The 26741-nt window shown below is 35.7% G+C and overlaps 1 protein-coding gene across 4 annotated transcripts in view; it reads left to right on the top strand.

Annotated features, from left to right (window-relative positions):
• AKT3 (AKT serine/threonine kinase 3) overlaps positions 1-26741 on the top strand; it is a 379096-nt gene that overhangs the window by 144045 nt on the left and 208310 nt on the right. The window contains exon 2 of one of the 4 annotated variants that reach the window (XM_081216481.1): positions 8818-8934. The exons of the other annotated variants lie outside the window; for them this stretch is intronic. The gene's annotated coding sequence lies outside the window, so the exon portion shown is untranslated. The remainder of the gene's footprint in view (positions 1-8817; positions 8935-26741) is intronic. 4 annotated transcript variants of the gene reach the window in all.

Below are 26741 nucleotides of genomic sequence, written 5' to 3'. Positions count from 1 at the left end.
TGTTTGAACATAGCACAAAATAAACTGAAAGATGATGATTATAATTATGACCAGGCTTTCAGATTGTTCAAATTACTGATTAATCAATGAAAGGAGTTTTCTGTGTTGATTTAGGAGTAAAGCATTTTAAAAGTTATGTTAACTTAAAACAAACTTGCATAAGAGATAAAGTTTGTACCATTGGGATAAAATCTTTAACTAGACACCATTCTTAATTTTAATTTTGGTTGTATGTTGTTATCTATTAGCCACGTTTAGAAAAGATGTGAGGGAAAATTAAAGCAAAAAATAAATTAAAAATATAATAAATAGCAACATCAGAAAATGCAAGGTACTAAAAATCCTCGAATATTATAAAAGTCATTTTATCATTATATAAAGCCCCAGTCTTTTTTTTTTTTTTTTTTTTTTTTTTTTGCGGTACGCGAGCCTCTCACTGCTGTGGCCTCCCCCATTGCGGAGCACGGGCTCCGGACGCGCAGGCCCAGCAGCCATGGCTCACGGGCCCAGCCGCTCCGTGGCATGTGGGATCTTCCCAGACCGGGGCATGAACCCGTGTCCCCTGCATCGGCAGGCGGACTCTCAACCACTGCACCACCAGGGAAGCCCAGCCCCAGTCTTTTTTATGGATACTTTCTTTCAATTTTTTTAAACAATAAGGTAAAACAATAAAACAGAGTTTGTGAAATCTTACTTAAAAAAAAAAAATTCTCTGTTTATATAAGTGGATTGTTCCATAGGGAATTTCATTTTTTAAAAAGTGAGAATACTGTTGTATTTGTGTATTAATTAAGAAAATAATTTTTCTCTCCACCAAATTTATGGCTTTCTTTCAGTAGAAAATTATTTTAGAAATCCTATTGTCAATTGAAATAATATCTTGTACTTTGTATTGACTTTAAGAATGCGTTTTCTTGCTAAAGATCTTTTGTGCAAGCATTTGCTTTAAAGTGATGGAAATTGGCTTTTAAAACATAAGCAACATACATTATCATATCTGACCTAAAGCCAGTATGGTTTCTTAGTTTCTTCTATTTTACTAGCAAATGCTATTATTGGTTTGTCTGAAATAATTTATAAAGTACAGAACTCCTGTATCTGCTGATCAAAATGCAGCATTCTTTGACCTTATGAAATTTCACACCTCAACAAGTTTTAAAGACATACTGTATGTCACAGTCTGCCAACATCTGCTCTGACACTTCCACTGGCAGAGGCTGAAATAAATGCTGCACTCTTGAGGAGAAAACCTATTTAGTGACTGACAGTCAACTTATCCATGAAATCAATATTAGTCAACATCTGTAATTTTTGCTTGTATAATCAAGTAGTTGTGGATAGTTGACTCAAACTAATAAGTGAAGTTATAGACCGGCTCCCTAATTTTTGGAAGGATGTTAATGTGGATCTTACACTAAATAAACTATTTTAAATTGATTATTTTAACGCATGACTCATTGCAATTGTAAGTTTTATAAATAATAATTATCTGAGGAAATAATGTGTAGTGAAATGGGCCCTGGTTGAAGAAATAGTTCAAATTTAAGCTCCACCAAAAGCCATGAGTATGACCTTGGGCAGGTCATTCTCTGAGACGCTGTGGTCTTTAGTCCCTTCATCAGCATAGTGAGAACATCTGGATTCAATGAATTTGTAAGGCCCTTTTTTTTTTTTTTTAAATGTATTTGTTTATTTTTTACATTTATTTTTGGCTGTGTTGGGTCTTCGTTTCTGTGCAAGGGCTTTCTCCAGTTGCGGCGAGCGGGAGCCACTCTTCATCGCGGTGCGCGGGCCTCTCACTGTCGTCGCGGCCTCTCCTGTTGCGAAGCACAGGCTCCAGACGCGCAGGCTCAGTAGTTGTGGCGCACAGGCTTAGTTGCTCCGCAGCATGTGGGATCTTCCCGGACCGGGGCACGAACCCGCGTCCCCTGCATTGGCAGGCGGATTCTTAACCACTGCGCCACCAGGGAAGCCCTGTAAGGCCCTTTTGTCTCTAACATTCTGTGATTCTGAGGGGAGTTTGAGCAGGCCCTTGAAGAGTGAGTAGGAATTAAGCAAATTAAAATAGAGGTGAAGGATATTCCAGGCAGAGAGTAACAAAGAATGTTTTCATGAGATATTAAGAGAAGGAACAGTTGGAGCCAGAGAGGGTTACTCCACTAATAGTTTCCCTTTTGTCCTAGCCCACTTTAGTATATGAAAAAAGGTACTATTATATGAAAAAAGAAACTAGAAATACAAGGTATTTCAAAGCTACTTTGGGAAATGTTACATATACACATGTATTCTATTCATAGCTACAATGAGTCCCCTATTTTTCCTGATAATTAAAAATGGTACTTCAAAAATTAATCTTTGTGGGTGTTAATGAAATTTTACCAAAATAGGTTTTTTATCCATATGAAAAAAATAAAGTATGGGAACTAGAAGGGACTTGGAATTGATCTTTCCAAACTTCATGAAGTTTCAAATTCCTTTTCTTCTGATTTAAAATTTCCAAACAGATAAGTCTTTATACTAGTTGTTTCTACTTTCTAGTCCACTGCAGCCTAACTTGCTTTCTTATTCATTTGATTGAAACCACTTTTAGTAAGTTCTCCAGTGACCCCTTAATTGCTAAGACTAGTAGACATTTTTCAGTTCTTTTTTTCCTGAATTTATATCTGGGATATATTTTATACTTTTGATTACTACTTCCTTTTTGGGATGATCTCTCCCATTGTGTTCTAGGATGCTTTTCTTTCCTGGTTTTCTTCCTTTGCCTATTGCATGCATTTTGATATCTAACTGGATTCTGGCCAAGGACTGTTCTCACTATGTACCCTCTCCCTGGATGGTCACATTCACATTAAGGTTTCAGTTACTCCTAGTATGCAGCTTGCTCCCACACTTACGTATCTTCAGGGCAGGCCTCTTTTCTGAGCATTAAGGTACTATATTCAACTGACTGCTAGACATCTCTACCTAGATATTCTTTTGTAGTCAACATATCCTAAGCTGAACTGAAGATAATTTTGTCAACTTTCCCCCCGAAAGTCTCACTACCTCAGTTCTGTCTTGAGCAGAAACCTGGATCTATTCCATGCCTTTTTTTTCCTTCAAATCTTCACCCCAGGGCTTCCCTGGTGGCGCAGTGGTTGAGAGTCCGCCTGCCGATGCAGGGGATACAGGTTGGTGCCCCAGTCCGGGAGGATCCCACATGCTGCGGAGCGGCTGGGCCCGTGAGCCATCGCCTCGAGAGGCTACAACAGTGAGAGGCCCGCGTACTGCAAAAAAAAAAAAAAAAAAAAAAAATCTTCACCCCACTCCCAATTCATTTCTAGTCCTGCTGGTTTTGCTTATTTCTTTAACTTATGTCCTTCTCTGTAATCACCCTAGAATAAGCCCTCATCATCTCTGCTATAAATTCTTAACTATAGATCTCTGCCTGGAGTTTCTACCACTCATATTCTTCCTTCACATGACTGTCAAAGTGATCTTTCTAAAATTAAATCCTAACTATGCTGCTACCCTGTGAAAGCCCTGCCCTGGATCTTCATTGCCTACTGGATAAAGTCCAGATTCCTTCTATATCACACAAAGATCTCCTCAGTCTGGCCTCTGCTTTCAACTCTTGCCTCATCTCTCCTTTGCTGTCCAATTATACTTTGGCAGTACTGAACTGCTTATAATTCCCTATATAAACTATGCTACTTTCCTACTCTGAGCCTTTGTTTTTGCTGTTCCCTCTGATTGGAATGTCCTTCTGTCCTCTATTTGCCGGAATAATTTTTTTTTCATCCTTTAAGACAATTCAGATTTAAATCCCTATCCTCATTCCTTGCTAAATTATTCCTCTCTGCTCTTTACAACGCTGTTATCTTTTGTTGTTATCACGTTGTTTCTTGGTTGTCTTGTTCATGTGTATGTCTCGTCCACTAATCTGTGAGTTATTTTAGGGGAAAAAGCCTAGTGTTATATCTCCTAGTGCCTACGTACTGGGGTTTAATAACTGTTTTTGAATGAATGTCTGAAAATATCTAGTCCAGATTTCTCCTTTTTTAGATGAGAAAAAAGAAGCCTTTGAAAATTCAGTGATCTTTTTAAGGTTGCTTTACTAGGTAGTGGTAGTTAAGTATCAAGATTAAAACTCAAATCTCTCTTCCATCATTTAGCTGTTATCTCCCGCTCTGTGCTAGCCCCCCGTCCCCCCACCCCCCAGTTCCCCGCCTCCATTCTGTGACATTTTCCCTATCTAGAGCTTTGAGATCTGATTCTGGGTCAGATTCCAACTCTTAAATTCTAAATATCCTTTGGCATGCGGATTGTGAACTCTCCAACACCTATAAAATGCGGATAACAGTATTTGACCTTTATCCTTTTTTGGGTGGAACACATGTGAACTATATGTGTAGTTGCCTTCTAAATATACTATAGAAATGGAAGTAAAATAATATTTTTTTCAAGAAAATTATATCTCTAATCAGAATTATGGTTAGCTAAGTTACTAATTATATATTGAGGTTTATCTTGGCATAGGAAACATTACACTTTGACTGAAAAATAATATAGGATACATACAAGCATTGTTGCAAAGCTATTTTCAAAGGTACATTGAGCACAATAGCTTGTCTACCCAGTTAGTAGACATGGTCTGACATTTTGACAGTTATTAGCCCAACTCAGAAGTGGGAACAATTGCCCAATGGAGAACTTGAACATTTGCCCAGGTCTTGAGGCTCATCCTACTTTTGATCTAATCCTTCCTCCTCGCAGTGCTGGGAAGGGAGAAGTGCGAACCTGTGTCCCCAGGAGCACCTACTAGAATTCTCCCTTATTCCATGTTGCAGAAACTGGCCCACTCTGACAATATCCCTTTCCTCTCTGAAACCTTTCTTCTATCTTCTTCTATCTTTTTTATTTTTTTATTTTTTATTTTTTTGCATTATGTGGGTTTCTCACTGCTGTGGCCTCTCCCGTCGCGGAGCACAGGCTCCGGACATGCAGGCCCAGCAGCCATGGCTCACGGGCCCAGCCGCTCCGCGGCATGTGGGATCCTCCCAGACCGGGGCACGAACCCGCGTCCCCTGCATCGGCAGGCGGACTCCCAACCACTGCGCCACCAGGGAAGCCCCTTCTTCTATCTTTTTTAAAAAAGAAATTGGTCAGTCTGCACTTCGTAGTCCAGTTTTAAAAGTGAAATGACATGTTTACTCACTAATCTGTTTTTCTTCTTCTCTTTGAAAGAAAGTAAGGGAATTATGGGACTTTAACCTACCAAAAACCATTTTTACCTCTGAATAAATATTAGTCTCAGAAATTTTAAATGTGTAGAAAAATCAATGATTCCTACTAATGCTTTCATTGTGGTTGTTCACGGGGATAGAGAAATAGCCTATGACTTGATTCTTAGTCTTACACAACATGTAATAGAAAAGTCTGCAATCTAGAAAAGCAATCCTGTAAATCTAAAATAACCCTATGCTATATAAATGTATACAAGGATTATAAGAGATCAGAATAGCTTACTTTTAAAGGGCTGATTGATTATTAGAACCATACTAGATTCTAAAAGGAGTATAAAATACAATTTTTGTTTGTAGGAATTTATCATTGACTCTGGAACACATTTGAATAGAGCATATAGCAATGGGAGGAAAAATGAGATGAATTTTATAGAAAATAAATGCTGTAGAAGTTGAGCGAGTAGGTAAAGGTAAGGTAAGATGACTAGATAAGAATTTATGCATGAGATAAGGTTAACATGAGCCCAGAAGGACAGGTGATATTTAGGTTTTTGGAAGAAGGAAGGCTTTCTCAGTGAGGTTAACAACATAAGCAAATATGAAGTCTGGAATTAAGGAGTAGCCTGTTTGTGAATAGTATAGGCAATATGCTAGATGGATAGAGAGTTTTTCTTGGAGGAAAAAAACGTTACAATTAGATAAATTGTAATCAGGTTGTGAAAGCTCTTGAATACCAGTTTGATGTTTTTAATGGAAACCCATTGAAAATCATTGGTGGCCTTTGAGCAAACCATTGGTGGCTTTTGAGCATTAGATATCCAATCACTGTTTGATTAAAAAAGAACCTATATGGTTATAGTGTACAGTAGAAGGCATTCATCCATAGATGAGTAGTTTACTTTCTACCATGAGTCAGTCAGTCAGCTAGAGATCGTCTTATTTTCCAGTCTCACTGTTATCATCCTAGTTCAGTTCTTCATCAGTTCCCCCCCTGGATTATTTTGATAGTCTCTTAATAGATCTCTTGCCTTCAAGTATTCTCCTCTCTGGAGTATTTGGAAGCAATGCATAAGATAGATTCATCTTCAAAAAAAAAATCTTCCCTTGCAAATATCATCTTGCTCAGAAGAATCTTAAATTTTCTCCATTTTCACAAGAGGAAGATGAATTTTTTTCATATTTATGTTTATACTGTATATATTCAAGTATTCCTTTTTTCTTCTATTACTCCTCAATGTTCCATACATTTTTGGGACCTAAATTGCTAGATTTTATTAGGTTCAATTGCATGTGGAATTCTAACCCTGCTTTTGTTTTGAGTGATTTTTAGACTATTTTATGTACTTGGTCATTTGAAGATTTGGTGCTTTTTTCCCTCTAATTGGGTTCAGATTTTTAGGAAAACAGACAGTTATATCTGGTACTAGGTGCATCTATCTCACTGTAAGGAATGCCTTACTTAAAAATCAAGTGAATTACTATAAATTTAATCAAGATTTCTTCCTATCCTCCATTTTTATGGGTGGTACTATATTCATATATTTGCAAAATTTAACCCATAAACCAAGTTTAGAATTGGGAGTGGAGAGAACCTTTTTTAAAAATCACTTTGAAAGGAATAGTTTTTAGAAAATTTTAAACAGTATAATGCCATATTTAGCCACACATTTCCTTCCTCTCATTCAAGTCACACTTCAATCTGATAAGAAAAAAAATTTCCACAGAATTTCTACTCCTTCCTCCTTTTTTCTACATTGCACAACGAATGTGCACAAAAGAAAATGTGTAATCCCATTTTAATGGATTTAGAGTTTCAAATCCAGCTCCTCCTACATGTAAGAACAACCCTCTGTATCTCTGAAAGATTTCATCAGTTACATGTCCTTTATAAACATACATTTATGTGTGTATCATTTGAGTTTCCTATTAGATAATCTCATGATTTTAATACTTCCTTTATTACAGTACTGCAGGTGACCTGCTCAGATTTTGGTTAGAGCCTGTATTTCCCCTAATACAGGAAAAGATGATCTCTCACCCCTCTTTTCTGATTTACTCTAGAGCTAATCTATTTAGTTGTAGTCTTTACCTTCTCAGCCCCATTCATCAGCATATAACTTACTATGGGATCTTATGTAGAATCAAGGGAAATGATAAACTTCCATAGTACAATCACTGTGTATACTCATTTAAAACATTTCCTATAACATTTGTTATAAGATCTGGTATATTGGAAGGTCACTTGATTTGGAGTCAGTAGACCTAAGTTTGAGTCTTGGTTCTGCTACTTTACTAGCTATGTGACCTTGGGCAAATGGCATAACTTTTCTGATCTTCGTTTTTCTCATCTTTAAATGTGAGGTTATCTACTTCTCAGGATTATGGTGAGGGTTAAATGAGATGATATAAGTGAAAACACTTTGTAAATTATAAATGCTATACAAATAAAAGTAATAACATAAGATAGAATATGCTCAGTAATATTTTCTTAATTGAGTTAAATGGCAGCCATTTTCCCCTCTCCAGCTAAGTTACATTGGAGTAGGGTGGAAACTACTCTATTGGGTTTTCTTTAAAGACCATTACAAGTTTTAAGTAGAACCTGTCTATAACGAGGTTGAAGTTGAGACCAGCAGCTCTTGTTTGGTTTGGGGAAAATTTTCAGTTTTATTTAATGCTGAAGACTATTGTCTGTAGAGGCTAGTCTTTCTTATAACTAAACAACATGAGTTAGACCCCTAAACCATGCCCATGGCCTTTCTGGAAAACGAAGAAGACATCACTGCAGCTGAAAGGGCAGCATCATTTGGATTGACCTCAGAGGAACTGGGTGCAGACCAAATTCTTTAATTAGAAGTTTTAGTCAGAAGTTTTTGTTTTTTAATAAAAGTAATAAATCCTCAGATATCTTTCTGACTGTTCTAAGAGGATCCTTTGGTTACCGTCCACTGTGGAAAAATTTTAAATTAATTTGGTGCTCCCATTAGATAATTGCATTTTTGTAAGACAGAGTTTGCAATGGGGATTGTTTTTAGGGGAAAACAGGCAAGGAGTGATCAATGTTAACAGCTTACGTTAATGTGAGGACATAGAAGAGATCCCAGCAGAACCAACCTTCCTTCCTCCCTTCCTTCATCCCTTTCTTTTTCCCTTCCTCCCTTTCTCCTCTTCTTCCTTCTCTCTCTGCCTTGCTTCCTCCCTCCCTCCCTCCCTCCCTCCCTCCTTCCCTCTCTCATTCAACTTCCCCTAAGGTCAGCAATCAACTCTCACTTATCCAAAGATACTTATGTAAAGAACACCATACATGTAATAATTTTCACTGAATTCTTCTTAAATACTTTTAAATTAAATTGTTTTTAAATATTTTTACCTTTCTTTACTTCCTTTTCTCATTATCCTAAGTAACAACTTCACACGCTTTGTTCTGTTTTGAAATTTCTTACCTTATGTGCATATGATTTAAAGTAACACAATTTGGAAACATAGGAGTTATCACAATTAATAATTAAACATATTTTTAGGAAATCTAAGTTCAAATGAATATTTAGAAAGTTTTTATTGAGGGTTTATTGTGTTCTCAACATTGTACCAGGTACTGAGGGAAAAAAGAAGGAAATAAGGAAGGAAACCAACCTTTCTTTGAGCGTTACTATGTGCCAGGCCCTTTCACATATGTTATCTCATTTAATCTTCACAACAACATTCTGAGGTAAGTATTATGTTCTCCATTTTAAAGAGACTGAGAGAGATTATGTGACTTGCTTTAGGTCACTTATCTGGCAAATGGCAGAGCCAGAATTTCAACCTGTGTCTAACAGAATGCTAACCTTAAAGCCTGCGTTCATTTTCATTAATCCACAGACATGTGATATAGCTCTTGGATTTGAAGAATTTATAAGCTAGTACCAAAAATATGCCACAAACCCTTGGAGTTAGTATTTTGTGATTGGTATTTTGATGGTTCAGTTCTGAAGTAAATTTATAATTAATATATTCAGTAAGAGTTTAGGAAAGGGAGGTATCATTAAGGATTAGATCATCAAGAAAAGCCTCATTGAAAATTGAGATTGTTTGGAGAAATAGTAAGATTTCAAAAGATGGCATTATTCCAGGTAACAGGAATAGCAATAATTTGAAAACATTATTTCTAAGAAACTTCGGCTGAATCTCTTATTGTTAATTTAAATGGGTATGAAATCCTCAGATATGAATGAAATCTCCAGATGGTATGTTATTTCTTTATCCCTGTATAGAGTGAAAAATATCAAAGGAGAAAGAAGGATAAATGATATGAATAAATATGGCACTTGAAATATTTAGCAGAATGCCATAATCATACCAGATACTTTGTTTTCTTAGTGTCAGAGTTAGGCATTTGGTCCCCTATTTGCTTACTTGTCGTTTTACAGGCAGTTTCTGTAGTAACATTGTTATTCATCTTCTCTTCTAGTAGAATATAAAATAATTTTACTGATGCAAATAAATATTCTATTTTAAAATATCATCTTAAAGTCAATACTTTTTTTTTTAGCTAAAAATATTTTGAACTGTAGCTTGTAGCTTGGAAAGGGGCGCATCATCTATCTGTTTATTTTTTCAAAATCCAACTTATTTTGTGTAAGAGAGCTGAGGTGGTGTGAATGCGGAGTGATTACTGGGTGTGGGGTGGGAGGATCACCACCTGCAGCCTGTGTGTAATAAGCAGCTGTGGTGGATTTTCGTATAATTTTTTAATATTAAATTAATTATTAATAGGTCAATATACTTCAGTTTTTCAAATAAAATTTTACTGAGCGTATAACACTCAGCTAGCCTTTGGTGCTAAGGATCCTTGTACTGCTGTTCTATCTTATTACTGATCCTAGAATTTTCCTCTATGATACCCTTCCATATCTAAAGAGTAAAAATAATTCTTTTTACACACATTTCTGAGTATACTCATTTATCACCTGATTACTTCTATAGATTATTTTTGGTTAAGTTAAATGTAAATAAAACCTAGCTGCCTTATTTGTTTAATATTTGTTTTTTAACTTAAATTTTTTTTTCTAAAAAGTAGAGCTTTATGTGTAATTACTTTTTAAAATTGTAAATTAGGGAATTCCCTGGTGGTCCAGTGGTTAGGACTCTGCCCTGTTACTTCTCTGGTCAAGGAACTAAGATCCTGCACGCTGCATGTTGCAGCCAAAAAAAATCCCAAAATTGTAAATTAAAAAATGATTATATGCCCATTATATTTGCTGCTTTAATCCCATCTTACTTATAATTAATACATATGACATTAACAGAGACTTAAGGAAGTAAAGGAAGAGAACTAACATGTTTTAAACGCCTACTATGTATGAGGTGCCTTATTTACAGGAACATGACAAGAAAAACATGAAATGAATATTACCTTAAAAAAACCAAACTACATAGTGAAACTGAGACCTAGAGAGATTAAGAAACTTTCCTAGAGTCTCAAAGCAAGTACATGGGACAATTAACTATGATTTGGATTCTGGACTAACATCCGGCTTGAATGCATTTAATCATAAATGGGGTTCAGAGATGACGACACTGTTCAAGTAATGTATATTCAGTACCACAAAAACTTCGTTATATGTCAAGTATTACTAACAGTAGGTTAATAGCAGACTCTCATTGTTCTCAAGAGGTATATTTTATTTAACTGTGAAATTTATTTATACTACAGCAGAGGGACAAGCATGGAGGTGGTAGCCAGGTGGCTGATTATTTGATAGAAATTTATTATGTAATATTGGGCCAGTCACTTCACCACCCTGGTGTTTTATCATCTGTGATGAGAAGGAGTTGGAATGAAGGATCTCTGAAGTCTTTTCTTCTAGAAGTCAATGATTTGCCTATCAGCAGCAGATAATAATTTCTTGGAACATTCAGTCTATTGAGAAGTAATAATAATAATAACCACTTGTTGAGCACCTGTGTGCTATGCACTTTATATGTATATTACTAGTCCTGCTGACATTTTTTTCAGGATACATAATATCTCTATTTTATAGCTAGGGAAACTGGGCTTATAGAATTTGCCAGTGGTCATGCATCTAATAAACTTTGGAACTGAAAGCTAAACCCACAGCTTTCAGGTGTTGAGGCCAGTGCTTTTTTCACACCACTGCTTAACTAAAACATCTCTGGCTGCTGTAGGGTCTTCAGGTAAGAGGTTTTCTAGCATAGGCAGTTCAGGAGGTGTGGGCTTTCCATGCCCCTAGACTAGATTATATGTTAGCATCATAGATCAAATCTTGTCATTCTCAACTAGTATATGAAAATATATTTCAGAGCTTTTGGATATTTCCATTTAAGGAAACTGTAGCTTAATGCAGAGAATTTAGTAGGTGAAGATTTCAGCCTTCTTCTTCCAATTATATCAAAGAAGTCATAGGAGAAACTAATTTTTAGAGACAGAATCATCTGGATATTAGAACTAATTATATTATCATTGCATTTTTAACAAACTAGATTTGAGGGACACGTTTTTTATCCTGCTGCAGTTATATACTAAATCGCTGCCTTTCTGTTTTTTCCCCTATATCTATATGCTATTTTAAAGCATTTGTTATATTTTGAATAAAGTTAAATGAGGCTCAAGGCCGCAGTCAGGGGAAGGACCTTTAAGCCTTGGAATTTAGGAAGGATAGAGAGGCATTCTTTGGGGTTGGAAATAATGCATAATCAAGCAGATGCTAATGAAAAAATGAAATGCAGAGCATGAAAAAAGAGGCAAGGGTGCCTGTTTGAAAGTTTTATGGAGGAGAGTACATTGCCCCTTTATTACAATAATGTTTCTGCACTATAATAAGGTCTTTCATTGCAAGTTCAGCTTTTTTCATTCATTTGTTTTGTGCTCTGCTTCCTGTTACTAATTGTCAGCACAATGGTCTTCCAACTATGAAGTCTCAGTGTCCTTTTGGACCAATTTGTCATTGTCTTTCTCCCTCACCCCCAACCCGTGCACTATTACTATGGTTGCATTTTTAGACATTTTTAATGTTTTAAAATGGCAGTGCTTTTGAAACATGCCAGAATAGTTCATGCTAATTGAATCATCCAACCAGCAACAGTTATTGCTTCCAAAAGCACACTGATAAAGTTTCTGTCTCTATAGGATATTCTTATAAAGTAATTAAAATATGTAATTCTTTATTGTATTATTCCATTTGCATTGTTTCCGTTGAGCTTTACAATCGTCCTATGGAAATAGGACATTTTGTTAAAATATTTTTGTTAAACGGTATTATTTACAGATCTACTGTTACCTCCTAAATTCTTTGGGATTTCTGTGCCTTTAGGAACTTACATTTCCACTGTTTTTCTGCTAATGGCTCTCTATTCTTATAGCTAGATTATTTTACATGACTAAGGAACCAACAAGGTTGGCTTAGATTGACAAACCTGAAGAAGTTCCGATTCCGATAACTCTAGTTACATGTTAATTTATGTTAGGTTTTTAACATTTTGGTCAATAAATATTTCAAATGTGCTCTCAGCTTTGTATCAATAATCTAATATTGACAGAAAGACATTTTTCCAATGTAACTTTGGCCAATTTTCTTTGGTGGAAAACTGTTTCAGTACTCTGCATGTCACCTGTTTCTATCACTTCAGTATTGTAGAACACTTGAAAGTGAAGTATATAAATAAAACTTGTTATAAATAAATAAAACTTTCCTTCTCTCTTATAAGCAGCTAACATTCCTAAAACAATATGTGACATACTAAGAAGATCCAAGAATTTAGAGCTAGAAAGCCTGGATCAGAGACTCAGCTTTACAACCTTAATGACTTGATGATTTTGAACAAGTGACTTAAAAATCAGACAGCTTTCATTTTCTTTTTTCTATTTGTGAAATGGAAATGATGAAAATACTTTAGAACTTTATTGGGAGAATTAAGTGAGAAATAATGCATGTAATATCTTAATGTTGTGGGTAAGCTGCTAATAATATGCTAAAATAAAGACTTAGTAGTTAATTATTGAAAAAGAATGAATTTTGGAGAAATATATAATGGAAAGCATAGTTTCCCTGTTGACCTAAGTTGGCAAAGATGAGATTTTTTTTCTATTCTACTAGAGATGAATGAGCTGATTATCCCAATGTATGCTGTTCATTTGGCTTGCAGTGTATCAAACTAAATTATAAATTAAGTATTTTTGTACTGTTACAAAGATGCAGAGACCTGTTTGTGGCTGTGGTTGAAACTTTTTAAATGAGTTTGAGTAAGACTAATCAGGCTAATAGTATGTAGGACAACTTGGACAGGGAGAGAAGGCTGGAGAAAGGGAGACTATCTGGGAGGCCATTTCAGGGATCCAGATTTTGGTAATAAATTCTCCAGTTGGACGTTAGCAGTGAAAAGAAGGGATGGTTTGTTACAAAAGAACTGTTACAGTGAACGTTGCAGGCTGGGTTGAAGGAGAATCCAAGATGACTGAGGATGTGTTTCTTGGATGATTAGGAAGATGATACAGAAATAAAATGAATGGAAACATTGTGTTGGTGTTGTAATTTTCAGTTTGGAAGATGAAAAGAAACAACCTTTTAGATATATTGAGAATGAGGAAATAATAGGTCCTCAAAAGAGAGATGCCAGTTTTGCCCTATGGAAATGGAGCTCGATGGAAAGGCTGGCACTAGAGGGGCAGGTTTAAGAGTCATCAAATGTCAGGTGATAATTGCGGCAGAGCCATGAGAGAGACTCTTCAGAATGACATCCAAAGTCCTTACCAGGTCATTGAAGGTCCTTTTGATCTCATCTCCTACCACACCCAGAACTTACTTTACTCCAGTCACACTGGACTTGCCATTTCTCAGACATGTCTGTGGGCTCTCTCCAACTGTGGGTCTTTGCTCTTACTGTTCCTTTGACCCAGATCACTCTTCCCACAGATGTCTGCATTGGTTGCCCATTTCATTAAGGAATACCCTTTCTAACTAGTCTTTCTAAAATAGCACCACCTTCCCTGTCATTTTAACTTGTTGCCCTACATATTTTTTCTTCATAGTACTTATTATCATCTATTATGTTATAAATTAATTGTTTTACTTGTTTATTGCTTGACCACTTATCTCCTCAGTAAAATATAAGCTTTATGAAAAATAGGGACTTTGTTTTCTTCACTGCTGTATTTCCAGTGCCTGGCTTGTTGTCAGGCATGCTGTGAGCACACAATAAATATTTGTTTAATGAATGTCTAAATTTACTAAGGATAAAATTATCATAAAAGAAAAGCATAACACAAAGTTCTCAGCATAAGGGAGCAGCTCAGTTCTAAGGAAGAATCCTTAAGAAAGAAGATTAATGAATGGTCAGAGAGTTGCAGGTAAAATCAGGCAAGTCTCTGTCATGGGGACCTGGGAGAGTGACTCACAGGTAGGGAGTCAGGAGCATCAGATGCAGCAAAGAAATGAAAATGAGAAAAAGGAAAATGTATTTGATGAGAAGATTTCAGGAGACTGGTAGAAACCACAACTTAGCTAAATGGTTAAGGAATATGTAACAAAGGCCACTCTTGTAAATAATGTCTTTTAAAGGGAAGGAAAGCAGCATTTAATACATGTGCATCTTGCTCTATGTGTATATTTATTGTTTGTTCACCCTGGTATGCATTGATAAGCAACTGTGAAGATGAGTAGAAATTGTCACATTGATACATGGAAGCTTGAGGTATTTAAGTTGTAAATTAAAGTTGATACAAAATAAATTGATTATTCTAGTAGTGATACCTTTAAACTTCAGTGCCCAATGAAATATTCTGAAGTTTATTAACTTGTGTTCAATGAGTTTAATTCACTAGAAGGGTCTTTATTTTAGGTATTCAAATATACACTTTATTTTCAAAAAATAATTTCCTTGGACATTTTTGGTACATACTTTGAGGAAAGAATCTAATAGTATTTTGGAAGGAGTTTCTGTTTTTGACTTCTTATCGTAAAATTTTTCAGACATACAGGTAAGTAGAGAAAATAGCTTACTGAACTCTAATGGCTATTGTATTGCAAAACAAACAAAAAGCAGAACCAAAAAATAGCTTGCCTAATGGTATATTAGATGTTTGCATGACTCTTACAACTCTGTTAGGAAATGCCTCATGTCATTTTCATTATCTTAAACATTGTCCCACAGTGACCACAGTGTATTTTTACCTGAAATTTCAAGTATATGGAGGGTATGCAGAGAACAGTTGTTCTAGAAGACTCTTGAAGTATTTGTTTGATTAATTAGAAGCAGGATATGGTGGACCAACAAGATGGAGATATGTTGATGGGGAAAGTGTTGGCTCTAAATGTACTTTTGGTAAATGGTGTTATCTGTGGTGACCATATTCATGAAAGAAAAGCATATTAGGAGAAGTTCATGTTAACATGTTGTGATTTCAAATACAGTTTAAATCCACAAGTAGTATCCATGTTAAAACCAAAGAAGTAAGGTTTATGATAATTAAAATGTCAGAATTAGAAATATGTATCAAAGTGAAAACATCTTCTAGAGTGGAAATAATGTTAGTGACCCAGTCTTACTCCCCTCTTGTATAGAATTTTGTATTTTATAAAATAACTTTTTTTTTTCTCTTCTATTTCCTTATATGGAGAAGGGTATGTTGACTCTGGGTAATAGGTAAATGATTCAGACCCAAACACTAGAAACATGCAGCTGGACCAATGCAAGTTTGGGAATCACTTTTCTATCATTACTAATTGAAATTTTTTATTACCACTAGCTTTACTGATATTGCAGTTTGTGAAATCCAGCAGTGAAAACATCTGGAGGCTCTGCTGCCCTCCTTGCTGCATTCTTTCTCTTCTGTTCTTCATTTGAATCCACCTTTCCCTTACATGCCTACTTGGAGAAACAAAAAGTGGCAGCATCAGTATCCTACGAAGGGTAATCCTCATCGCTAACCATTCCTATGGTGTATTCAGAGCCAGGAGCAAACACATTGGGGCCCACTTCCCTCTTCAAACATCGTTATCAGATGAAAGTTATCCTGGATTTCTTTGTAGAAGAAAAGATGTCACAGAAGGGAGAACAGTCAAGCACAGGAAGCTATGGGGAAGGCACAGAGGAGGGAACAGATAGTCCTTTCATCTGCAGATGATTACTGATTTTTTTTTTGTGGTACGCGGGCCTCTCACTGTTGTGGCCTCTCCCGTTGTGGAGCACAGGCTCTGGACATGCAGGCCCAGCGGCCATGGCTCATGGGCCCAGCCGCTCTGCGGCATGTGGGATCCTCCTGGACCGGGGCATGAACCCATGTCCCCTGCATCGGCAGGCGGACTCTCAACCACTGCGCCACCAGGGAAGCCCTACTGATTTTTTTTTAAAGGCAGTTTTCCTAGCAGTGTATTCTTTCCAGATGAGCATGGAATGTGGATTCAGACAGACCTCGGGTAAATCCTTATACAGTTACTTACAAGCTGTGTGTCTGTGAGCAAGTTATTCAGCTAGCTTCAGTGTCAATTCTCTCATTTATAATGTGGAGGATAATAACGTAACAGCTCTTAGGTTTGACCTTCACATGAAATTAACGTTTAGAAACCTCTAATCAGTGCAGTGCCTGGCACATAGTGATTGCAGTGCACATATCCTCTACTGATCTTGCTCTCTACCAGGGTACCTGCCACCCCTAAGCTATTATCCCCTCAGTGGAATTAATAAATCTCTTTAAGATTGATGTGTTGAGTCTTAATTGGATGCTATGCTTTTTTGCTCCCTGGATAATAAAACCTTTAAATAAAGAAATGTTTTTTCCCTCTTTTAAAGAATATCTGTGATAGTATTATATCTGGGGCCTTAAAAATAAACTCTCTTTATGGTCATTATAACTCAAAGAGCATTATTTAATTTTGTGATTTAATTATAAATAGAATCTATTATTATGTGTTTGTTTTTCACATTGGATGTTAGTGGAACTATTTTTAAAAGAATATAGTTAGCACTTAAAGGGTTAAAGCGTTTGAAATAAAACCTAATCTTTTAAATAAAATCAACAGGTGATGTCTAAAAATTTTTTTGGTATGTATTTTCTTGATTTAGCATCTTGCATTTCCTCTATTTATTTGGCTTTCAGGTTTACAGAGTAATTACAGCTTTGAATGAAACTGGTCATCTGTGGTTCAGAGTGGTCTAAAAGTAAATAGGATGATTGAAATTCAGCTTAGAGTTTAACTTGGTCAGGTGAGTGTAGCTAGTGTATCTATTTAATTTAAATACTGGTGTAACAAAAAATTTATTGAAAAATATCATCTACCCATAAAAGAATTCGGAATAATGGTAGTAAAGATGATCCAAGATCTCAAGAAAAAAATGGAGGCAGGGCTTGAGAAGATACAAAAATGTAGATGAACTAAAGAACAAACAAACAGATGAACAATACCATATCTGAAATAAAAAAAATACACTAGAAGGAAACAGTAGCAGAATAAGTGAGGCAGAGGAATGGATGAGTGAGCTGGAAGACAGAATGGTGGAAATCACTGCCGCAGAACAGAATAAAGAAAAAAGAGTGAAAAGAAATGAAGACAGCCTGAGACCGCTGGGACAATGTCAGATGCACGAACATTTGCATTATAGGGGTCCCAGAAGAAGAAGAGAGAAAGGACCTGAGAAAATACTGGAAGAGATAATAGCTGAAAACTTCCCAAACATGGGAAAGGAAACACTCACCCAAGTCCAGGAAGTGTGGAGAGTCCCAGGCAGGATAAACCCATGGAGGAACACACCAAGACACATAGTAATCAAATTGACAAAAATTAAATACAAAGAAAAAATATTAAAAGCAACAAGGGAAGAGCAACAAATAACATGCAAGGGAACTCCCATAAGGTTATCAGCTGATTTCTCAGCAGAAACTCTGCAGGCCAGAAGGGAGTGGCATGATATGTTTAAAGTGATGAAAGGGAAGAACCTACAACCAAGGATACTCTACCCAGCAAGGCTGTCATTCAGATTCAACAGAGAAATCAAAAACTTTACAGACAAGCAAAAGCTAAGATAATTCAGCAACACCAGATCAGCTTTGCAACAAATGCTAAAGAAACTTCTCTAGGCAGAAATGAAAAGGCCAAGACTAGAGACGAAAAAATTCCATATGGAAAAGCTCTTTGGTAAATGCAAACACACAGTAAAGGTAGGAGATTATCCACACACAAATATGATATCAAAACCAGGAATTGTGAGAAGAGAGCACAAATGCAGGTGATTGGAAATGCATTTGAAGTTGAAAGACCACCAACTTAAAACAATCTTGTTTATATATAGAATGCTCTCTCAAAACCTCATGATAACCACAAATCAAAAATCTACAATAGATGCACACACAAAAAAGAAAAAGGAATCCAAACACAACACTAAAATTAGTCATCAGCTCACAAGGGAAGAGAACAAAAGAATAAGGGAAGAAAAAAAGACCTACAAAAACAAACACCAAACAGTTAATGAAATGGCATTAAGAACATACATATTGATAATTACCTTAAGCGTAAATGGATTAAATGCTCCAACCAAAAGACATAGACTGGCCGAATGTATACAAAAGCATGACCCATATATATGCTATCTACAAGAGACCCACTTCAGATCTAGGGACACATACAAACAAAGTGACAGGATGGAAAAAGATATTCCATGCAAATGGAAATCAAAAAAAAGCTGGTGTAGCAATACTCATATCAGACAAAGTAGACTTTAAAGATGAGACAAGAAGGACACTACCTAGTGATCAAGGGATCAATCCAAGAAGAAGATATAACAATTGATAGTATATATGCACCCAACACAGGAGCACCTCAATATATAAGGCAAATACAGTCATAAAAGGAGAAATTGACAGTAACACAATAATAGTGGTGGGCTTTAATACCCCACTTTCATCAGTGGACAGATCATCCAGACAGAAAATCAATAAGGAAATACAGGCCTGAAATGACACATTAGACCAGATGGACGTAACTGATACTTATAGAGCATTTTATCCAAAAACAGCAGATTACACATTCTTCTCAAGTGCACATGGAATATTCTCCAGGTTTATTCACATGCTGGGGCACAAAGCGAACCTTGAAAAATTCAAGAAAATTGAAATTATATCAAGCATCTCTTCTGACGACAATGGTATGAGATTAGAAATCAACTACACGGAAAAAAAGTGTAAAATAACAAACACATGGAGGCTAAACTATATCCTACTAAACAACCAATAGATCACTGAAGAAATCAAATAGAAAATCAAAAAATACCTAGAGACAAATGAAAACAAAAGCATGACGATCCAAAACCTATGGGACACAGTAAAAGCAGTTCTAAGAGGGAAGTTTATAGCAATACACTCTTAAGTCAGGAAACAAGAAAAATCTCTAATAAGCAACCTAGCCTTATGCCTAAAGCAACTAGAGAAAGAACAACAAACAAAACCCAAAGCTAGTAGAAGGAAAGAAATTATAAAGATCAGAGCAGAAATAAATGAAATAGAGACAAAGACAATAATAGATCCGTGAAACTAAAAGCTGGTTCTTTGAAAAGGTGAACAAAGTTAATAAACCTTTAGCCAGACTCATCAAGAAAAAAGGGGAGAGGGCTCAAATCAATAAAGTTAGAAATGAAAAAGGAGAAGTTACAACGGACACCAAAGAAATACAAAGGATCTTAAGAGACTACTAGAAGCAACTATATGCCAAAGAAATGGATAACCTAGAAGAAATGGACAAATTATTAGGAAGGTACAATCTCCTGAGACTGAACCAGGAAGAAACAAAATATGACCAGACCAATCACAAGTACTGAAATTGAAACTTTTAAAAACTCCCAACAAGCAAAAGTCCAGGACTAGATGCCTCCACAGGCAAATTCTATCAAACATTTAGAGAAGAGTTAACACGTATCCTTCTGAAACTATTCCAAAAAATTGCAGAGGACGGAACACTCCCTAACTCATTCTAACTCATCATCCTGATATCAAAAGCAGATAGAGACCACACACACACGCACACAAAATTACAGCCCAGTATCACTGATGAACATAGATGCAAAAATCCTCAACAGAAGTACTAGCAATCCAAATCTGACAATACATTAAAAGGGTTATACACCATGGTCAAGTGGGATTTATCCAAGGGATGCAAGAATTTTTCAGTGTCCTCAAATCAGTTAGTATGATACACCACAGCAACAAGTTGAAGAATAAAAACCATATATGATCATCTCAATAGATGCAGAAAAAGCTTTTGACAAGATTCAACACCCATTTATGATAAAAACTATAGAAAGTGGGCCTAGAGGGAACGTACCTCAACATAATAAAGACCTTATATGACAAACCTACAGCTAACATACTCAACAGTGAAAAACTGAAAGCATTTCCTCACAGATCAGGAACAAGACAAGGATGTCCACTTTCACCACCGCAATTCAACATGGTTTTGGAAGTCCTAGGCAGGGCAATCAGAGAAGAAAAAGAAATAAAAAGAATCCAGATTGGAAAAGAAGTAAAACTGTCACTCTTCACAGATGACATGATACTATACATAGAGAATCCTAAAGATGCCACCAGAAAGTACTAGAGCTCTTCAATGAATACAAAATTTGTACACAGAAATCTATTGCATTTCTATACATTAACATTGAAAGATCAGGAAGAGAAATTAATGAAACAATCCCATTTACCATCACATCAAAATGAATAAAATACCTAGGAATAAACTTACCGAAGGAGGCAAAAGACCTGTACACTGAAAACTGTAAGATGCTGATGAAAGAAATCAAAGATGACACAAATAGATGGAGAGATATACCATGTTCTTGGATTGGAAGAACGAATATTGTCAAAATAACTATAGTACCCAAGGCAATCAACAGATTCAATACAATCCCTATCAAACTACCATTTTTTACCAAACTAGAACAAAAAAATCTTGACACATCATAGACCAGAGACATATCAGTACATGTTTTGTTACCTGAACATTATTGACTGGAGATGTATCAATACGTTTTTAGAGAGTAATACAATTAATATCACTGGGCAAAATTGTTAGAAGCCTAAAGTTGATCAAGGGTTCATTTTACAACTTAACGATTGTTGTTAGCATTTACATTTTGCTCTGTTAGGTTTTTGTTCTAACCTTGTGTATATTATCAACACAAGTTTATTACCATAAAACTTTCAAAAATGAAGCATCGTGAAATTTTGAGTGAAGAAGAATTTGTGGGTGAATTTCATGCACCGAAATTTCTCTGATTGTCCAAGTGTCATATATACTACTGTCTCAGAAGATGATAGTTCTTCAGAATATAGTTCTGATTCAGACTGTGAATATTAGACCAACAAAAAGATAAAAAACCTTCGCAATTGATTCTGATTCGGAAAGTGAAAATGAAACCCACTGTGCTGGAGAATGCTCCTTTGCTTCTACAGAAGTGGATTGAAGATAACATTTCATGAAATTAGAAGACTTTACAGGTGTGTCAGGTGTAAGTATTGAATGTAATAACCTGCAAAGTGTTAGTGAAATAACAGAATTAATTTTTGGTAAGGACTTTTTCAAGTTGGTCGCTTCTCAAAGAAAGTTGTATCATGAACAGAATGAAAAATCACATAAGAAGTATGAGAAGGCTTTAAAATGGACTGATGTAACCAATAGTGACATGAAAAAGTTTCTTGGATTAATAATTTTGATGGGACAAATAAAGTCACACTGGAAAGAATATTGGTTGATTGATCCCTTACTTGAAACACCTATTTTTCCAAAGATTATGATGAGAAGATGTTTGGAACAAATAATGATATTTATTCACTTTAGTGGTAGCTTGGAAACTCCACTTCCTGCAGACAGAATTTCAAAAGTTAAACCTCTTCTGGATTATTTTCCATCTGTATACCCAAACAAGAGCCATCACTTGTGGAGAGGATGACTCCGATTCAAAACCTATAATCCCGGAAAATGTACAAAATATGGAATTTCGGTCAGGATGGATAGCAAATGTGAAACTGATATATATGCAAACTTGAGATTTACACAGGTGAAGGAAAGAAATTGCAAGAAACAATATTATCAGTCCTACAACCTTATCTTGGTTCATGGCACCATACTTACCAAGACAGTTATTACAGCAGTGTGTCCACATCTGAAATGTTGAAAAATAAAACCAGAGTTTGTGGGACTATAAGAGAGAATCCTGGTCTATCAAACCAATTAAAGGAGAAATCTAAAAATCTACAGAAGGGAGAAATGACATTCACATGGAAGGGAGACGTGATTCTTATATGGAAAGACAAGAGGTTAGTCCGCCTGGTGACAACGATTCATGACACCTCCATAGCATCTACAGGAAAGGAAGACAGGAGGACTGGTCATCAGATAACTAAGCCCACTTGTATATTAGAGTATAATAAATATATGAAAGGAGTTGATTGATCTGATCAATATTTGGCAAACTTAGTATCCTCCAGAAAACTTGAAAATGGTATAAGAAAGTGGGTTTCTATTTGAGTAATTGTGGTTTATTCAATGCGTTTAAAATTTATTGCAGCCTTAATGCACAGAGTAAAATGACTTACAAGCAATTTTTTGTTAGCAGTAGCTAGAGAATGTGTAACTGACCATTCTGGTGAATGTAGTGGTAGTACTGCACCTGGTCCTTCTTGTGGCATTTTTAAAAGAGCCGCCCGCCCACAAAGATCCACCTTGTTGACTATCAGGTAAAAGAAACAAACATATTCTAGAGGAAATAATACCCACAGGACTAAAAAATGCCACCAGAAAATGTAGGTTCTGCTTTTTTGTAATAGATGTTCTGTTCCTCTGCACAGAGGTGACTGCTATACTGCGTATCACACTTGAACAAAGTACTAGAATACTTTAGTTAGATATGTACAAAGTTTCAAATAAATACATTAAGTGCAAAAAAGGTGTTGATATTTACTCAAATGCGGGTGTTTAAGTATTCACTTACATAACAAATCGCCAGCCACAGGCATTAGTTTCTGCCAAAATCCCCCAGTCAATAATGTGTTAAAATTTGTATGGAGACAAAAAAGACGCTGGATAGCCAAAGCAATCATTTTTTAAAATATGTTTTGGCTGTGCCAGGTCTTAGTCACGGCATGCGGGATTTTCATTGCCACATGTGAGATCTTCATTGCGGCATGCGGGATCTTTAGTTGCGGCATGCGGGATCTAGTTTCCTGTCTAAGGATTCAACCGGGGTCCCCTGCATTGGGAGCATGGAGTCTTAACCACTGGACTACCAGGGAAGGCCTGCCAAAGCAATCTGGAGAAAGAAAAAGGATGCTGGAGGAATCAGGCTTCCTGAGTTCAGACTATACTACAAAGCTAGAGTCACCAAAATAGTATGTTACTGCACAAAAACAGAAAGATAGATCAATGGAACAGGATAGAAAATTCACAAATAAATGCATGCACCTATGGTCAGTTAATCTATGACAAAGGAGGCAAGAGTATACAATGGAGAAAAGATAGTCTCTTTAATAAATGGTGCCAGGAAAACTGGACAGCTACATGTACAAAAATGAAATTAGAACATTCTTTAACACCATACACAAAAATAAAATGGATTAAAGACCTAAATGTAAAACCTGATACTATAAAACTCTTAGAAGAAAACATAAGCAGAACACTCTTTGACATAAATCATAGCAAAGTCTTTTTCGATCCTTCGCCCAGAGTGATGGAAAGAAAAACAAATAAACAAATGGAATGTAATTATACTCAAAAGCTTTTGCACAGCAAAGCAACCATAGACACAACTAAATGACAACCCACAAAATGGGAGAAAATATTTTCAAATGATGTGACTGACAAAGGATTAATCTCCAAAATTTACAAACAGCACATGCAGCTGAATATCAAAAAAATAAACAACCCAATCAAAAAACTGGCCAAACACCTAAATAGACATTTCTCCAAAGAAGACATACAGATGGCCAGGAGGCACATGAAAACATTCTCAACATCACTAAGTATTAGAGAAATGCAAATCAAAACTACAATGAGATACCACCTCACACCAGCCAGAATGTTCATCATTAAAAAGTCTACAAACAATAGATGCTGGAGAGGGTGTGGAGAAAAGGGAACCCTCCTACACTGTTCGTGGGAACATAAATTGGTACAAGCACTATGGAGAACAGTATGGAGGTTTCTTTCAAAACTAAGAATAGAGCTACCATATGATCCAGCAATCCCACTCCTGGATATATATTCAAAGAAAACCATGGTTTGAAAGGATACATCCGCCCCAATGTTCATTGTAATGCTGTTTACAATAGCCAAACGTGTAAGCAACCTAAATGTTCATTGACAGATGAATGGATAAAGAAGATGTGGTACATATATACAATGGAATATTACTCAACCATTAAAAAGAATGAAAAATGCCATTTGTAGCAACATGGATCGACCTGGAGGTGACCACACTAAGTGAAGTAAGTCATTCTGAGAAAGTCAAATATCATTTGATATCACTGATATGCGGAATCTAGAAAAAAATGATACAAATGAACTTATTTACAAAACAAACACTCACAGACTTAGAGAATGAATTTATGGTTACCAGACGGAATGGGTGGGGTGGGGGGAGGGATAGATTGGGAGTTTGAGATTGACATGTGCACAGTACTAAATTTAAAGTAGATAACCAACAAGGACCTACTGTATAATACAGGGAAGTCAGCTCAATATTCTGTAATAATCTAAGTGGGAAAATAATATGAAAAAGAATGTATACTTATGTGTATAACTGAATCACTTTGCTGTACACCTGTAAGTAACACATCATTGTTAATCAACTGTATTCCAATATAAAATAAAAATTTTTTGAAAAAAGAAAAATATCATGGGTATGATATAATAAAAGCTACCTACCTGACATTTTATCTAAGAATGCTTGCTTTATTCCTGCATATTAAATTGTTCCAGAAGTCATAGATAATCATTTGGTTAATAGCTTTTTAGAATCTCTATCCAAAATTTCTACTTAAAAAAAAAATTAAATTGTCCTACCTTGAGTTAAGAATCTTTACATAATATAAAGGAAAATATTCTTCTAAAGAAGTATTGGTCAGCCTATTTATTAACCCTGTCCTTTTTAAGAATTCTCTTCAAAATAAGTGTTTTCAGACATTCACCATGCTCTGAAACCTTTCATGGCATATTTTTCTTCATTTTAGAACTGTATGATGTGTTCATGTTTCCATGTTATGGCTACCATGAAAGAGCCCAAAGTGTTTCTGTTTACTGGCTCAGCTATTTTAATATGGTAATTTAAAGTTTCAACTGTTTTGAGTTTGGATTCAGCTCTTTAATTATATCTGTTTATGCACAGCAGTAAACCCTGAGGCATTGTGGTAGAATATTCTCTTCTGATGTTGACTCGACTGTCACTTGAATATTGTGGACTGACTTTTGGTAGCCACTTCTCCTATAGTTTCAATCTAATGGGTATTATTTAGAAGTTGGATTGATTTACAGAGTATTTCATACTGAAACCTGTAAACATATAGGTTTATTTCTATTCTTCATGTCCATAATTACATGTAACATTTTTGTTGAGCTAGAGGTTTCAGGAGGACCTAATTAAAACCTTTATACCATTAGTAGAATATTACTTTATAATTACACAGAATGATTAAAAATAGAGCTTAGTATATGCTGTAAGCTTGTAGAGTTTCTTACTCATTTTTCTTACTATGCCCAGAATCTGGTGCTTGGCCCATAATTGGCATTTCATATATGTTGTTGATTCATTAATACTTAGCATATTTAGTCAAAACAAGCATGTTGTGAATAACCACTTATGTCATTTTATTATTATTTTAATATTCCAAAACAATTATATGCATAAATACAAATATTTAATTCTTTTCTAAACGTTACTTTTTGGTAGTCTGCTTGGGAATGGTAATTAATCACTTTCATTTTCCTTTTCATAAATTGCAGTAATTAATAACCACTTAGAATCTCATACATAGTATTTTAACTAGCTTTGACATTTATACCATTAAGAAGTTCTTTAGATTATAGCATTTAAACTTCATTTAGGTGTAGTGTTGAAAATATGCTTCTTTTAAAGTTTAATTCCTCATAGTGCTTTTAAAGATGAGAAAATCTTGGGGTTTAATGTACTTTGCCTTGGGCAATAATAGCTGATAGTGTGTGATAGAGGCTAGATTTGAATCTGGTATTCTAAAGTCTATTATCTTAATTATCTTGACATCACCACAATGGAAAACTTAAGTAAAACTTAAATAGGTGAACCCTAGAGTGGGCATTCTTTCTTTCCTTTTCTGTTCTTCCTGTGTCCCTTTACTCCATGGTTCACTCTCGAGTATTTCTGTCAGGACTGTCCCTCTTTTTAAGTGTCTGTTCTCCATTCTTTACATTAAAAGCCAATTGGCAGGAATTCCATGGTTGTCCAGTGGTTAGGGCTCTGTGCTTCCACTGCAGGGACTACGGGTTCGATGATCCCTGATTGGGG

The sequence above is a fragment of the Mesoplodon bidens genome (assembly GCF_964165515.1).
Source record: "Mesoplodon bidens genome assembly, chromosome: 2".
In the NCBI taxonomy this organism is placed as follows: Eukaryota; Metazoa; Chordata; class Mammalia; order Artiodactyla; family Ziphiidae; genus Mesoplodon; species Mesoplodon bidens.
This window is presented reverse-complemented; position numbering and strand designations above follow the sequence as displayed.